We start from the raw sequence: 10831 nt of genomic DNA, 5'->3' as shown, positions 1-10831 counted from the left end.
AGCAACAGTGGCCTGCGCTGTTCAGCGGTGTAGGCTGCCTCGACACTTTTGCCCACCAGCCTCTGTTAGATCCTACAGTGATGCCTGTTATACAGCCCCTCCGCCGCTCCCCCCTGGCTCTCCGCGATGACATCTCCTCTCAACTACAGAGCATGCTCGATAGCGACATCATTGAGCAGGTGAATGCATCGCCTTGGATCTCCAACCTGGTGGTGGCGAAGAAGAAGTCTGGGGGGCTGCGCATCTGCGTGGATCTGAGAGCGGTAAACAAGGCCATCATCCCTGACAAATACCCCCTGCCAACGATAGAGGAGCTCACCGCCCAGTTCTACGGGTCCAGCGTGTTCTCTAAACTGGACCTCCGTCAGGGTTACCTCCAAGTGCCACTACACCCCGAGAGCCGCAACCTCACAGCGTTCATCACTCACAGAGGGGTTTTCCGCTACAAACGCATGGCTTTCGGTTTAAGCTCCGCCCCCAGCTGCTTCCAAAAGATCATGGCCTCCATCTTCGCTGGGATCCCAGGTGTGGCCATCTATCTTGATGACATCGTGGTTCACGGGGCCACCGTCGAGAGCCACGACGAGCGTCTCCACAGTGTGTTCAGTGCATTGGCCAAGCATCACCTCACACTCAATGGTGAGAAGTGTGTATTCGCCGCCCCAGCCATTGACTTTGTGGGGTTCCGCCTCTCAGCTGATGGCACGTACCCGCTGCACTCGAACACCGAGGCCATCCATCATGTCCCGGAGCCCACCACAGCCGCTCAGGTGGCCTCCTTTCTAGGCATGACGGCGTACTACCTCCGTTTCCTGCCACAGTACTCGGCCACAACCACACCACTGCGGAAGCTGTTGAAGCATGACGAGCCCTGGCTCTGGACGTCTGCCTGCTCAGACGCCGTACGCCTCCTGAAGGCCCAACTCACCTCGCCACCGGTCCTGGCGCATTTCGACCTGGCCAGCCCCACTCTTGTCACGTGCGACGCCTCTGCCACAGCCATTGGTGCGGTGATGTCCCAGCTGCAAGGGGGGGTGGAGAGACCGATCGCCTTCGCCTCCCGTGCTCTCAGCCCCACGGAACAGAAGTACTCGGTGGGGGAGCGGGAGGCCCTAGCATGCCTCTGGGCATGTGAGCGCTGGCACATGTACCTCTATGGATGTTTATTCACACTGAGGACAGACCACCAGGCCCTCATCACCCTCCTGGCCACGTCTGGCACCGGTCACAAGCCACTCCGCCTCCACCGCTGGGCCGACCGCCTGCAGCAGTACAACTATCGGCTACAGTTCACGCCAGGACGAGACAACGTGGTAGCCGACTTGCTATCACGCTCAATCCCCAGCCCACCCACAGCCCCAACCTTGACCCCCGGACTGGACCAGGCTGAGCATGACCTCGTCCAGCTCCTCCACACACCCCTTCAGGAGACGGTGTCGCTGAAAGAGCTCCGGGATGCCTCAGCCGATGACCCCACCCTCTCTACACTCTCAACCTACATCACGCAGGGGTGGCCGGCAAGAGTACCTGACGAGCTACTCACTTACTCCAGGATCAGGGAGGAGTTGTCGGTTTGGAATGACACCTGTGTCGCTCGCGGGTTCTGCACTGTGGTCCCAGGTGTCCTTCGGGCGCGTATCCTTGCTATGGCACACGAGGGTCACCTGGGCATAGTCAGGCTCAAACAGCGCTGTCGTGATGTTGTGTGGTGGCCAGGCATCGACAGGGAACTCGAAACCCTGGTCAAGGATTGCACTGCCTGTCTCCTTAGTGGCAAGACCAGGGCTCCAGCCCCACCCCCGCCCATGCAGCCGTTGGACTGGCCATCTCAACCCTGGGAGCACCTGCAACTGGATATCTGCGGCGAGCTGCATGGGGTACCACATCACCAGCGTTTTCTCGTCGTGACCTACGACCTCCACTCTAAGTGGCCAGAGGTGACACCTGTGGGCTCGGTCACAGCAAAGCTGCTGATCGACATTCTCGACGCTCTGTTCGCACGTTGGGGCCTGCCCAAGAGGATCACGACTGACAACGGTCCTCAAATGATTTCCCATGAACTGTCCTCCTATCTAGTGGGTAAAGGGATCCACCACATCCGCACAGCGTTCTACCACCCTGCTGCGAACGGGGGGGTGGAACGGCTGAACCAAACACTGAAAAATGGCATCAGGGCCCACCTGGCACAAGGGTGCACGCTCACCACCAGCCTCCTCCAGACGCTGTTGCATTATCGGGCCACGCGACACGCCACTACAGGAGTCTCCCCAGCCTCCCTCATGCTGGGGCGGGAGCTCCAGCTGCCTCTCGATAGGCTCCGCCCTACACTAGCTCAGCCCCCGGTCCATCCAGTTCAAGCCACAGTCACCAAACACCAGCGCTTGATGAAGGATCGTTTCGACAGGGCCAGACGTGCTAGGCCACCTGTCATTGCTGTGTCGGACTGGGTCAGGATCCGACGACCTCATCGGGACAACAAACTCCAGTCGTTTTGGTCTGACCCTGTCCAGGTCAGCAAGCAGCTTGGCCCGGCCTCGTTTAGGCTCGCCGACGGCACTCGCTGGCATGCTACCCGCCTGCGTAAGGTGCAGCCTCCCCCTGGCCCAGCGCTGGGTGTGGCCTCTTCCACAGTCTTGCCAGCCGCACGGTTGGATGAAGCAGCAACCCCGGCCTACCAGGCTCAGCCCCAAGGCGTGGAGCCGCCACCAGTGGCTGTGGCTGCACCAGAGCCACGTCTGGTTCGAGCACGCAACAGGCCCGATTACTTGCGTGACTACATGACTGAATATCACACCTAGGTTGTGTGAGGGGGGGGGGAAATGTTACGTCTGTAGTTTTACGACAGTTGGGACTTTACGACGTGCCGTATTACGTTTTGTGTTACACACGTTGTTGATTAAATGGAGTACACGTTCCGACTAAGCTCTGAGTTCAGTCTCCATTATTGAACATAACAATGAGTGAACGGCGAAAATGGCTGGACGGCACAGCTTGGGATTCCATTGAAGTTGAAGTTGACATCCAGTCATCCGCTCACTGCTCTCCATCAAAAATGGCACATCCATCAATAATATGACATAATAACAACTGCTCTGATTAGATTGCTTAGATTGTTTAATACATCAACGGGGGGGAAAAGCGAGATGAACTCGCGAGTATCATGCGGTGCTTTATGAACTGCAGTATCATTGTGTGCCGTGTTATTCACGGACAAACATGGTGCCCTTTGCGGGTTAATAACTTCGGTTTACCGTGGGTTAGGATAACAATTCAAACGTGTCCGGATAGGGGAGAGGACAGGGAATCCAAAACCATTTGAATGGTGTAGATCCTACACTCCTATCAACGTCGACAGCGCGGAGCGAATTCCCTGTTAAAACGATTCTCTGCCCCCGCTGTCAACTTTCAAACAGCAGCAAGCGGTGCTGCGAGCAGCAGCGGGTGAACTCCCGGTTCATCGAGTTTACGGTTAAAAGCATAACTTCTCGGGGTGTCAGCGCGGTGGTTAAGGGCTCAAAATGACCGTAGACCGATGGTGAAGTTAGCAAAGGAGTATTGTGTTTGTACCACCTCCACAGCCGGTGTTATTCACGGGCAAAGACGGTGCATAATAGCGATTTTTGTGTTATGCCTGTTGTAAATAAAAGTTCTATGATTCATTGAAATGACATTAAACTAAGATAATACGATGGTCAGCATAATTTTTCGAATCTTTATTAATAAGCTATTACAGAAACTGTAGTGACATTTTCCAAGAGCGAATGTGGTATTTCAAGATGGCGGTTAGTGAAGAAATCTATGAACATGGGATGACGATTTCCATTGACCAATCAACGGTGTGCAGCGTCACACGTCACACGCAGCCTGGCAAAAAGATCCGGATCTAAAAATTTAGACCCTGGTATCGAAGGGGAGCTAAAGAAGCGAGCCGAGCCGACCTGACGCGACCTGGGCCGACATATGGAAAAGCGGAAAAGAAGCAGGCCAGCCCGGGCTGGCCCGGCCTGGCCCTGTAATGGAAAAGCGCCATTGGTTGTATTGTGCTTGCTGCAGTAAGCCCACGATATGTTATTGCTCATATATTTATTTTAATCATGTTCTTTTACCAACTGCTAAGACAACAATATAGTAAACTAGTAACTTGAGCTAGCTAAAGATATTGGCCCCCCCAAATCATTTTACAACTTGTAATTATGTTACGATGTTTCTGTCGAACTCCGTAAGCAGGGTGCGTTCGTAAATTCGCTCTGAGAGCGCCGGAGCACACACTGGGTTCAACGTCATAAAGGGACCAGGTAATTTGATTGGACAAGATGCATTCCTTGAGTGCTGATCAGATTTCCTGGGCAAATTTACGAACGCAGCCGTAATATAGCTAGGAACAGAAGACGGAAAAAATCGTCAGATCAGATATATAAACGGGTTATTTTGGTAAACTGGACACATAAAACTTCATAAAATGACATGTTAACACTTGTAAAACCAAAAGTACAGGTTTTAGCTAATGGAGGTTTAAAATGGAGGTTTAAATTCGCCGCTCCCGGCGAAATGCATTCTGGGAGGCAGTATGCATACTGTGTAAACGGTCGGCTGGTTTTCGCATACTTATTATGAATTTAGTAGGCAGTATATACTCATTGAGTATGCTAGTATGCAGTATGCTAGTATACCATTCCGAACACAGCCTGTATCTAACTATACTCTAACAAACTTGTGTTTTAGGAGGCATGGGACACTGACAGACAGCTACATGGGACAGACAGACAGCTACATGGGACACTGACAGACAGCTACATGGGACACTGACAGACAGCTACATGGGACACTGACAGACAGCTACATGGGACAGACAGACAGCTACATGGGACACTGACGGACAGCTACATGGGACAGACAGACAGCTACATGGGACACTGACAGACAGCTACATGGGACATTGCCAGACAGACAGCTACATGGAACAGACAGACAGACAGCTACATGGGACATTGACAGACAGACAGCTACATGGGACACTGACAGACAGCTACATGGGACACTGACAGACAGCTACATGGGACATTGACAGACAGACAGCTACATGGGACATTGCCAGAAAGAAAGCTACATGGGACACTGACAGACAGCTACATGGGACATTGACAGACAGACAGCTACATGGGACACTGACAGACAGCTACAGGGGACATTGACAGACAGCCAGCTACATGGGACATTGGCAGACAGACAGCTACATGGGACACTGACAGACAGCTACATGGAACACTGACAGACAGACAGCTACATGGGACACTGACAGACAGCTACATGGGACACTGACAGACAGCTACATTGGACACTGACAGACAGCTACATGGGACACTGACAGACAGACAGCTACATGGGACACTGACAGACAGACAGCTACAATAGACACTGACAGACAGACAGCTACATGGGACATTGATAGACAGCTACATTGACAGACACAGCCTCCACAGCCCAAAACAAACAAGTTCCCCAGCTACAACTATCTGTTAGCATTTAGCAAACACTTATCCTGTCTTTTTTTATTCTAACAACATATTAAAAAGCAAACAACATATTCATGGAACACTAGTTAGTCTTTTGAGAGGTATTTTGGGAATTCATGAGCAAACGTATCAATGCAAGTTGTTCAGAAACAATTCTTAAACATTCTAAATTGCTTACTTGAATATTTGCTGTGCACAATACTGTACAAATTATCAGGACATTACATCATTTTGATAACAATCATTGCCTTTTCAATGAAATATTTGGAACATTTGGTACAGAGTGACTTACCAATGCGTAGTCTTTCTCCAACTGACTGACTCCCAGAATGTTCACATCCCAAGACTCTAGCCCTATGGCATCGTTTGTGACATCACATCATTGTGACATCACACTGTTCTTGAGCCTGTGAAGATGCAGTTTGGGCATTTCTCTCTAGTTATGGTAACTGTGTTAATTGACAGACAGCTACATGGGACACTGACAGACAGCTACATGGGACACTGACAGACAGACAGCTACATGGGACAGACAGACAGCTACATGGGACATTGACAGAAAGCTACATGGGACACTGACAGACAGACAGCTACATGGGACAGACAGACAGGTAAATGGGACATTGACAGACAGCTACATGGGACACTGACAGACAGACAGCTACATGGGACACTGACAGACAGCTACATGGGACACTGTCAGACAGACAGCTAAATGGGACATTGACAGACAGCTACATGGGACACTGACAGACAGACAGCTACATGGGACACTGACAGACAGCTACATGGGACAGACAGACAGCTACATGGGACACTGACAGACAGCTACATTGGACAGACAGACAGCTACATGGGACACTGACAGACAGACAGCTACATGGGACACTGACAGACAGAGAGCTACATGGGACACTGACAGACAGACAGCTACATGGGACACTGACAGACAGACAGCTACATGGGACATTGACAGACAGCTACATGGGACATTGACAGACAGCTACATGGGACATTGACAGACAGCTACATGGGACACTGACAGACAGCTACATGGGACATTGACAGACAGCTACATGGGACAGACAGACAGCTACATGGGATATTGACAGACAGACAGCTACATGGGACATTGACAGACAGCTACATGGGACAGACAGACAGCTACATGGGACATTGACAGACTGCGACATGGGACATTGACAGACAGCTACATGGGACATTGACAGACAGCTACATGGGACACTGACAGACAGCTACATGGGACATTGACAGACAGACAGCTACATGGGACACTGACAGACAGCTACATGGGACATTGACAGACAGCTACATGGGACATTGACAGACAGACAGCTACATGGGACACTGACAGACAGCTACATGGGACATTGACAGACAGACAGCTACATGGGACACTGACAGACAGCTACATGGGACATTGACAGACAGCTACATGGGACATTGACAGACAGACAGCTACATGGGACACTGACAGACAGACAGCTACATGGGACAGACAGACAGCTACATGGGACACTGACAGACAGACAGCTCCATGGGACACTGACAGACAGACAGCTACAATAGACACTGACAGACAGACAGCTACATGGGACATTGATAGACAGCTACATTGACAGACACAGCCTACACAGCCCAAAACAAACAAGTTCCCCAGCTACAACTATCTGTTAGCAAACACTTATCCTGCCTTCTCTTTATTCTAACAACATTTTAAAAAGCAAACAACATATTCATGGAACACTATGTCTTTTTAGAGGTATTTGGGGAATTCATGCATAATACTTTGAGCAAAAAACGTAAGTTGTTCAGAAACAATTCTTAAAAATTCTAAATTGCTTAATATTTTCTGACCACAATACTGTACAAACTATCAGGACATTACATCATTTTGATAACAATCATTGCCTTTTCAATGAAATATTTGGAACATTTGGTACAGAGTGACTTACCAATGCTTAGTCTTTCTCCAACTGACTGACTCCCAGAATGTTCACATCCCAAGGCTCTAGCCCTATGGCATCGTTTGTGACATCACATCATTGTGACATCACATCACACTGAACTTGAAGGTCTGAGTCTGTGAAGATGCAGTTTGGGTATTTCTCTCTAGTTATGGTAAATAACACAGTTGAATTTGGTGGAGCTCATATTACAGTATTAACACACAAGCTCTCTTTCAAATCAAATCTAATAGTTGTTTGGGGTAGAAACCCTTTACCACTACCAATAGACTCCCTTCACAGGATGATATACAGGATTATACACCAAGGAAATACACTACCAGTAAAATACACCACTTGATTTTGACTTTTGACTGAATTGGTAGGACGGAGAAGGTTTTGTTTAGTTTTCTTTTCAAGTTCATGCATATTACTCCAACCTAAAAACACATCGATACAAATTAATCAGGACTTTCTCAAAGTTGGGGGAATAAATAAATTCCAGACGACTTCCAATCTTACAAGAGAAATACATGTTGCTCACCATTAACTACTTATGTAAATCCACACTGTAAATTGTTGGAAATCAATTTCAGTCAACTAACACAGCTTGTTTTGTGAGCCTGCTAACAATGTAAATTAGTGGGGATTACTCACCGAATCCATTGCATTGCAATATTTTGGCTTGACTAGCGAGTGTGTCATTGATTTTCTGAATGAAAGTCTGAACTATTTGATTGGTTGCCGACAGTATCTTACACTTATGTGGGTGTATGGTAACATACACATAACATAACATGTTATTGATACCGATTCCATAAAATGTGTTACTGGTTCTCAACTGGAACCGGTTCTCGATTCCTGTCCCTAGTCCACTGTGATGCTGACTCAGTCTGAGATGCTTAAGATCAGACTGTATTCCACATTGTAAACCAATGGTACGAAACATTTATCACAGAGGTTATATGTATTGAAAGATCAATTTCAAAAAGTGCATTGTGTTAGATGAATGTATGTCGCAGTTGCTCCAATGCGGAGTGTATAGTACCCACTCATACTTGATTTCTAAAAAGAAAAAAGTAAGAATTATTTCAACGTGAAAGTGAGGTGAAAACAACAAATGGTCCTGTATCAGTGTTGGGTATGAAACAAACATGTTCTCTATCTAAACCTGTATTCCATTACATTCTTCCTTTTCACTCCCTTCCCCAGACTACAGCGCATTTTACTTCCTCGTATCCTGACGGGAAGAATTGTGCCTGCGCTCCAGGAACCATATCCATACTTGACTCTTACGCCCCAATCCCATTTCACCCTAATTTCACCCCTTGGCCCTCTATTTTAGCCCTACCCCTCTGTGTTGTGCGTTAGGCATGTGTAGGGCAGGTTGCATCCCAATTCTTGTTTTCATGTAGGGGTAGGGCCAAGTGGTAGGGCTACATAGCCCTCCAAACAGATGCTTTTTAAGAACCGCACTCCGAACGTAGTCACAAACAGGATTCACCCATGTTAGCATGGTTGAACTGTCCACCCCCCTCCGGATGTCCTTTCCGTTGTCAGACGTGATACGCTCTCCCTTGAGGAGCCCAGCCTGATGACCTGAGGTCCGGGCCACACGTGTGTCAGCATTGCCGGAGGGACGGTCGCCGACAGGGCGGACTCTACTCTCTGGGTTTGGCTGTTGTCGTCCATGACAAGTGCCACCCACCATGTTGTGGTCCGTAACGGTCTTGGGGACGTTTTCCCAGCTCACCTGTGCATATAGGGTTAGGATCTCCTCCTACAGTCTGGACAACTCAGCCAGCATTTGATCTGACAGCTCACGCTGTTGAACATCTCTCCATGTTCTCTATTTACTAAAATCAAGTTTTCAGCTGTCAATCACAGTCTCTCTCAGTAGTATGTATACTGTACATTGCTTTGATCTCACATTTGATTGTTCTTTTATGACCCCTGTCCTTTGATCTTTTATGACCCTTTGCTCTTTGATGTCTACCACTGTTTGGAACATCGTTTTTGCTGTTTAAAGTGACATAATACGTCATTTCACATAATACGTGCATGAGAACATTTCGCACTGTTATTTTGGAGACCCCCACAAAGCTCAGCTTATAACTCGAACCCTGCCTCCTGACCTCTGCCTCTTTTTCACACCTCAAGCATCTATACAGTGAAGGTGATAGGCCATTGTTTGTGACTGTATTTGCATACTATTGTTTATAAAATGGGGAGCAAGGCCCAGCTCTTCTCTTCTCTTCTATTCTCTCAGACCAGCAGCTCCTCTCTCTCTCTCTCTCTCTCTCTCTCTCTCTCTCTCTCTCTCTCTCTCTCTCTCTCTCTCTCTCTCTCTCTCTCTCTCTCTCTCTCTCTCTCTCTCTCTCTCTCTCTCTCTCTCTCAGTACCTGTACTTTGTTTCAATAAATAGTCTTAAACTACTCAGAATTATATTCTTCATTTTAGTATCCAACAAGTAGCTTAATAAACAACATTAAATGGCGAGCCAGAAATCCAGGAGTCTATAAAAGGAAATCTACGTTTGAAGACTGAATCTAGAAGCCCACGTCTGCACGTCTCCAATACAGGTAAAGAAAAAAATAAGCGCTCTTTTCTCTTTAAACCGGTAGGGTGCGCGTGCGCAATAGCTGTGATTTTCAAACATTTATTTGAGGCTAAAGAACCTTGTTAAGTATGGAGAGTGGATCATGCCACATTCAAATGCAATACACACATCGGAATGCAATACACACATCGGAATGCAATACACGTGTAACACTAAATACAATGCAAAAATACGGCATATTTGTGCCAAAATAAAATCTATGTGTATTACATTTGAGCGCAGCGTATTACATTTGGTCATGAGTGTATTCCATTGAGCATGTGTATTACATTTGGTCACGAGTGTATTCCATTGAGCATGTGTATTACATTTGAGCGCAGCGTATTACATTTGGTCATGAGTGTATTCCATTCGAGTGTCGGTGTACTCATTTGCATTGCTTTTCGATATCCGGTGTAATTTGCATTGTATTGCATTCGAGTGTTGGGTACTAATTTGAATTGCTTTTCGATATCCGATGTAATTTGCATTGTATTGCATTCCGATGTAGGTACCATATTTTCCTTCCGGTTCCGGCCATAGGTTCTATGGAGGGTGGATCATGCCACATTCAAATGCAATACACACATCGGAATGCAATACACACATCGGAATGCAATACACGTGTAACACTAAATACAATGCAAAAATACGGCATATTTGTGCCAAAATAAAATCAATGTGTATTACATTTGAGCGCAGCGTATTACATTTGGTCATGAGTGTATTCCATTGAGCATGTGTATTACATT

Source organism: Nansenia antarctica, assembly GCF_963989245.1.
Source record: "Nansenia antarctica genome assembly, chromosome: 6".
Taxonomy (NCBI): Eukaryota; Metazoa; Chordata; class Actinopteri; order Argentiniformes; family Microstomatidae; genus Nansenia; species Nansenia antarctica.
Note: the sequence above shows the minus strand (reverse complement) of the source record.